This window comes from Micropterus dolomieu, linkage group LG19, assembly GCF_021292245.1.
Source record: "Micropterus dolomieu isolate WLL.071019.BEF.003 ecotype Adirondacks linkage group LG19, ASM2129224v1, whole genome shotgun sequence".
Lineage (NCBI taxonomy): Eukaryota > Metazoa > Chordata > Actinopteri > Centrarchiformes > Centrarchidae > Micropterus > Micropterus dolomieu.
This window is the reverse complement of record NC_060168.1, coordinates 1,110,185-1,117,742: the sequence shown is the minus strand read 5'-3', so window position 1 is coordinate 1,117,742 and position 7,558 is coordinate 1,110,185. Positions and strand designations below refer to the sequence as shown.

General features: G+C 39.0%; 1 non-coding gene across 1 annotated transcript; it reads right to left on the bottom strand.

Annotated features, from left to right (window-relative positions):
- Nucleotides 1-502: 502 nt before the first annotated feature.
- On the bottom strand, nucleotides 503-584 carry trnal-aag. The gene has a single exon. It is a non-coding gene; the product is annotated as a tRNA-Leu (tRNA).
- Nucleotides 585-7,558: the final 6,974 nt, after the last annotated feature.

The window sequence follows — 7,558 nt, the reverse complement described above, 5'->3', positions numbered from 1 at the left end:
GGGGAACAGAAATGAAGGGGAGTGCATCTTCCACCTTAGCCCATTCGGCCACACTGCCTGCAACGGCCTTTGGTCAATGCTAAACTAACAGCTCTTTCATTTCCTTTGTGGCCTATAATCGTGACCCAAATGAGGAAGGAGATTTGGCAAAGGGATTTAAGGAGTTTTATTGAAAACCAAAGAGTCATCAACACAAGTACATTTTTTTTTTTAAAGCGTTAAGCTGCTTGGGATATAAAGGTGGATTCACAAAGAAGAGATGACGTCTTACTTTGGCCAATTCTGGCAATGGGTGCAAATTCATCCAAAATCTTTCCACCGTTCAAATGTTTTAATTCACAGATTACTGAATGAATGAAGTATTAGAGCCCTCTAAAGCTTTGACAGTGTCATGCCTTAACAGTGGAATAGTAGCCCTAAGGTAAGTCAATTGATGTAAAGACGGCAGACTACAATCAAAAGGAAATGTTTAATAAACATCTGGTGCCAAAACAACGCACAATGGCAGCGGTGGGATTTGAACCCACGCCTCCTGAGAGACTGGAGCCTTAATCCAGCGCCTTAGACCACTCGGCCACACTACCTGCTTTTTTGCCCTTAATTCTATGACAGTCACAGTTCTTTGAATTGCTCGAGAATTTAACAAAAATAGACAAAACCAGGGTTCTTGCACCATTTTACAAGTAAAATGCAATGCTCTTTAAGACCTCAACAAATATAAATTTAAGACCTCAAATTTTGAAACAATTTCTTTGATAGAAAAGAGGCGCGCGTTTGATCTCTTAATGAACGACGCAATGCCATATTTGGCAGTTTTATTTCCTCCACAGGTGAATGACTTTGCATATTCCGAATCGGGGAACATAGAGGCTGTTTACACCTGGCAGTAAAATGTATTTTGGGTGATCAGATTGTGATTGGGTAGCACTTGACCACATGAAAGTACATGTGTAATGCACCCGAGATGCAATGAGGGCAGATTGTGATCCGATCAGCAAAACGACCTCTGGAGGTGGTCAGGGACAACATAACCACATGGATTCACATGTGTTGTCTGTCCACATACAACAACTACTTGGGCGAAAATAAGTACTGGTCGCAGTCTTCTGCAAATAAAATCCAAAAGTCTGGCAGCGCAGACAGGAGCCTGGACAATGTGTCCATTCAGTGTAGATGATTGATCTTGCTCATGTTTTTGGTTCACTGATCGTGTCCGTTTGTGAACGTGAACTAGGGGGCAATAAAACAATAATGTTAGTGATACAATCTTCCTCAATAAAAATATACAAATGTTCAATAAATATTTGATTTAAATTATTTGAATCACAAACAAATTAGCACTTTCTTTTCTATTAAGATATTTATTTTTTACTTTGAGGAAAAGGGACTAAAAAAAGATTTTACTTAATTTTTCTCATGCATATTTGTTGTTTTGGATGTTCTACCTCAGCTCTGTGAAGTGATCCACTGTTTGATCCCAGGCTGCTTTTTGGCATCAAGTGTTTGTCATGTTCTGACCAGAAAGAACAGTTTAAAAGCACAATTAACCATCTTGTTCTGTTCAGGAGGAGAGTGACAAAGCGTAGGTATTTCTCATGGAGACGCTCCGGGGCATCCGGTTCAGAACGTTTGTGATAAAGGTGTTGACAGCCCCCCGAAGCCCCAACCCTTACCACAACCATCAGGAATGTTAGTACCTAAACCTAAGTCACTGAATGTATGCATGTCTGCTAACAGGTAGGGTAAGCCTCCCTTGTGTTGCTGCAACGTAGGAAACGAGGGCGTTTCATACGGACGCTGAAGGGTACCTTTAGCGTAAAATCCTTAAGCTTTGTCACGCTGGCTGAAAGCGTCAGTTATGACACATTGAGATGAGAACGTGTTGAATGCACAGGCGCACCGCTGAAGAGAGGTAAATAATCCATGGAGAAAACAAATCACGATCAAAGACACACTTTAGAAAGTTATTTTAACTGTAGTTATAGATAATTTTTTGGACCTGCGCAAATGAGAGGAGGACGTGATGTAGGCTAGTTGTTTGAACTAGACAGAACGATCGGATCTTCCTCCAACCACTTTAACTTTAGTCTCCTAATCTTGCAGCCACGACTGACGATAATATGACAGGCAGCCAGAAGTCAACGTCTGCAGCTTACGGAAACGTAACATGGGTTATACTAATGGCGGGTCTCGCATTGGCAGTTACTATAAGAAAATCGTACAAATACACGCTAATTAGGCGTTTTAGCGTGACAATTTTCCCATCAGCCTTAAACGCACCATTGGCAAATTTAATACCTACAGCAAATTTACGGAAAATTTAAGACAATTTAAGACCTTGATTTCCCTGATTTCAATTTAAGACCTTTTAAGACTTTTTAGGGAGCCGCGGGAACCCTGAAAACTGACAATGGAAGGAAGGAAAAAACAATCAGCTGCTTGCATTGTAAAAATTATGTCCACAGCGTGAAATTAAGAAGACATTAACAGCATGGAACTGCTGTTCAATGTCTTGGGCTAACGTGTAGAAACATTGCTATATAGTGCTACAGCAGTCAAAAACTCTACAGGATACCTTTAAATTGATTGCAAAAGCCCCATCTTTATTGTGCCACTTTTTGCCATAATAGCCATGTATCAGTCCATAGAAGACTTCATTCAGCATTTTTCAAACTTTGACCGCTTAGTCACAACAACCAGCATGTCATTGTTGTCTTTGTTTTGATGACCAGTGTTTCCAAATCACAATGAAATCAAATATTTGTAGTTAATATAGCATCAAAGTTCACTAATTGCATTTCCACCTGTTTCCTACACATTTTTAATTAAAGCATTAAAAAACCAGAGTGGAAAATGTCACAGAAAAGGAATTAAAAAATAAAAATGAATGTGGAAAAGTTGGTGAATCGATAAAAGCTAATGTGACAATAGAAATGGGCTTGGTGTGTTCAGTTTCACATTTTCATTTGTGCACTGTCTGACTGGCGCTCTTTTCATGATACCATCAGCTCTTCTTCTGCAATGGTTTAATAGCACCTGACTGGAGAAATAGCACTTAACTGTTGACGGAAATGCACATTAATTTGCATTTTCTTTTGCTAATTTTCAGAAAATGAACTTAACATTTGCACTAAATCTGGATGGAAACTTAACTAGAGAGAGATTAGTCCTAGTGCCCCTTTTGGTTTATTACTTTGAGATGGGAGCGATTCATCCATCAAGCTTTTAGTTCCTTCCCAACCTTTGATAGAAATCTTTGGCACTGGAAGAGCGAGACCATCCTTCAGTTCTGTGTGACAACGGGTGCTTCACACAAATCTGGCCCATTGCCTTACAGTGCATTTTGCAGTATAGAGGTCACTACAGATTAAGCAATCAAGTCATTATGCCTAAATGATAAAATGATAGTGATTGATGCTCAAATGCTATAGTTTAACCTTGTGTGGGCAACATAACACTTACTGTCACTTCTGATGCAAATAACCTTCAGGAGGCACCTAAAAAGAGACATCACAACGATGATGAAAGGAAGAAAAGATGTAGGAGGTCTAAATAAACTGGAAGGAGAGGAGAGAAGGTCATGCTTACCGAAGTAAGGAGTTGAAATGCTTCCATTTGTAAAAGGTCAAGGGCGATGTCACTCTGCAAGAGGACTGTGTAACAAGTAAAAACCTCCTTTAGTAAGGTCTGGGTATCAGAGCTTTCACGACCTGACTGTATTTTACAGTAGTTTTAGAAAAAAAGGAGAGGAGAAAAAGCCACAAACTTACATTTTGTCATCTGTGTGAACACATAAATAACCTATGTAGCTGTAATAGACATCTTGCAATCAGATTGCAGTCAAATGGAGCTACATGCAACTACAGGTTAAAATGAATCAAAAAATTTAATGCCTGAAAGTTATTTGTGTACGAGCTACCAAACAATGGTCTTGAGACCAAGATCGGTCTTGAGACTACTTTTTGATGGTCTTGGTCTCGTCTCGGACTCGACCGCATTTGTACTCGGTCTTATTTCGGTCTCGGACATTAAGGATTCTGGATTTTATTTCAGGACCAGTCAAGACCAGAACTTTGGGAATATCAATAAATTGCTTTTGCACTGTCTGATTTATTTGTTAACATCCTAACTTTGATTGGATGTAAAATGTACTGCTTCAAATGCAAAAACCCTAATACAAATGTGTTGTTACCGTTAACGACTGTCACCCCTCACGGTGACTGCTTATGTTGATTTCAGCTCTTAGTGTTTGTATGTTGGTGTTTTAATGGGAATGTGGATGTTTCAGATCAATTTGAGAAATACCTATGATCTCATTCCACATTTTATTGTGTGTCATGTAATGTGGGAAACTGGTCTTGGTCTTGACTCGGTCTCAGCCCCTAAAAGTCTTTGTCTTGTCCCGGTCTCGATAAACTCTGGTCTTGGTCTTGACTTGGTCTCGGTTTGGGTAGTCTTGACTACAACACTATTAAGTACAATATACATTAATAGTATATCCCATTAAGATCTGAAGACCTGAAGTTCCTGGTAGATATGTGCCCCAAACATTAAATGAACATGAGGTCCTTGAATGTGTCTGATGAACCCAGGTTTGTTTTTAAAGCTAAATAAATTGAGCATACATGTATTCATCAGATGAGCCGTGATTTCTAGCTAAAGGCTGCACAGTCTCCATCGACCAACACCGTCCCTCAAACATCAGGAAGGCCTCTGCTGGAGAATCATTTGAGCTGCTTATTTCAAGCTGAGTTTACATTCCTCAGTCTTAGGTCTGCGTTAGTACGGAGCCTGCTGTAACTCAAATTCACATTTGCAAGTTTTGCCACTGAGCCTGCCATCACTTACATTTGATGTGATCCATTTGGGGAAAAATAAATTGCGTGTTTGTCACTAAATGTACCTCCTTTCACAATACCCTGTAAGTGGGTGGTGATGGTGCAGTGGATAAAACACTTGTTGGTGTTTGGTGTGGGAGACCCATTTGTATGATGCACCACTGTCTAAATATATGGACTGAAACCAACACATAGACTGTCTGTTGAGGCTGTCTAATTTTCTGCCACTGTAATTCTATGCTGTCTGATGGCCCGGTGGCGGCTTTAAGTTTTTTCCAGAGACATGAGCCAGAGGTAAAATGCAAAGCACAAACGGCCATTTATTGTCTTCCATATAGACACGATGAGACACCAACACCAACCAGCAACAAACTTACACCGAAAGCAACTAGCTTCCTTATATACACTCCCTCCTGCAGGTAATTAAGTGGAACCACCATCATATAGAATAATAAATATTTACCTAAAATCCAACACCATGGAAAAATAGAGCACAAAGAATAAACATTTACATAAATACAAATTTCTATCAATAAATTAATAACACATAAATTGACAACTAACTGGAATAGAGTAGAATCGCTCAATACTATATTGTGAACCTTGACTATTACTGATTGAGGTTTCTTTTCGCACAGGCAGGATGGCCAAATCCCCCTGTGCTTCCTCAACCTCCTCTGGAACGACCCACAGCAAAGAAAGTTACCAAATATTTCACAACTTCAATAATCAATCAAAATAAAAATATGTATGGTTCCTGCTTTATCAATAATTCCCACCTATTTCATGTAATGGAACCCCTGGTCTCCATTACATATGCCTTAAGAATAATTTGAGAAATTGAAAACTATTATATGAAACATGCAAATTATTGTGATAATCAATATGTATACCTGTCAATAAGTGTGCCAATAGAATGCTTAAGCAATAGGGTGTACCAAAGGCAATCACATACTGGTATTAATATTTGTGTTTTTTTTCCCAACCCTGCAAATGTGCTTTGTTTCATGCATGTATACGTTATATAAAAATGTCCTAAGACACATGATCATCGATCATCATTTCAGTACTATCAAGACTGCTAAGGTCTGTAGATAAAATATAGCATAAAATTAGGCCTACATGTAAAAATGAAATGCCCTGTATGTAAAGTCATCACAAAAGTGTCATCAGTGTCACAGGAGCTGATCCTTCCCAGTATACTGCAGGAACAGAAATGGGCCAAGCTGCACTGCCTGTCCTGGCAGACGGAAGACAATGATAAATAAATCAGGATTGAGATCCGGCACTCTGCTCTTGGCCATACGGTCTGCTGTGGTTGCCGATTTACAGAGCCCAGGACGCTAAATCCAACCTGACAAGAGCCACATCAAACATTTACAGCCTTGTAAGTGATCCGCTGCAGCACAGGGGAGCTGTTTTATTGGACATATTAAAATTGCATGGTTCATAGTGAAATATATACACACACATCTCCTGATGTTTCAGGGTAAAAAACTGTACAGTAAGAAAGCTTCTTCCTCCTGTCATGCACTTCACCTTGCCCTCCATCTTCCACTTCTCCAGTCTTCTAGCTTCAGTTTCCTCCTTCACCTTAATTACTGCATTTCCTTTCTAGACAATTCCAAGTGAATTTTCCAAATAATTCCTCTTGGGAGGGAGCAGTAGCACAGCCATAATTAACCAGCATTAGTTCACCGGTGTGCAGTCAAAAAGTGGGACATCTACCAGGGCTGCATCTGCAGATGGCTCGCTGGTTAATTATTCTGCATTATCGGTATCTCCCAAGAGGAACTATTCATAAAATTATACATCCTGTTTCTGCTTTTTGGCTTCTGTCTGGAAATCAACCTGCACAAGGCAGCTATAAAGGCAAATTTACTAAAATACCAACATTAGTACCAAGAATGTTAGCCATGTGGAATTTAATATTCATATGTAGCAGGCAGAAGATAAAGATGTAATGGTAACAGCTAATTAAAGTTTTTACTTTTTTAGTTTTTCTCAGCAAGTGACAGTCATCCAGTCATATACGTGAAGAATATGCTCATCTGAATTCATGGAAATATGTGGGAGCAGACTGTATGCTGCATGCATCAATTATGCCAGTTATAAGTGACACATTTTGCATGACAAGAACTGTATGCACATAATGACAATGAAGCATTCTGGGAAAGCTACCAGTAAATAAACTGATACAATCAGACTGAAGTCTTAACCATATGGGTCAGGCACACATGAGTTGTTCATGTACATGACACTAATATTAAGGATCTAGTTACGTTGTCTTCTACACACAAAGAAAGACTTGAAATTTCTGTATTAACAGAATGATGTGAAAGCTGGATAAGGTTTCAACACTGGAGTACTCCTGCTGGCAACCTGGAGGCCTTTTCTGTGAAGGGAGTTTAACCTACTCAAATTTAATTGTTGATTGCCGTGAATTGAGCCTCTTCAGAAGAAAACAACATAGTGTTATGACTTTTTATTTCTCATACATTTGTGAGTTTTTTTTTTTTTTGTAAGTTTACCACTTTCACCTCGGAAATTCAGAGTTTTTTTCTCAGATTATTTTCCGTGGCTCTGTATTTTTACATAAAATATTGTTGTGAAAACAATTATGATAATTCAATCATACATACAGGGGCTACATCTCATAAACTGACCCACTAATTATTATAATAGCGTATTTATGTATATAGGGTAACCTTGAGTTTAAT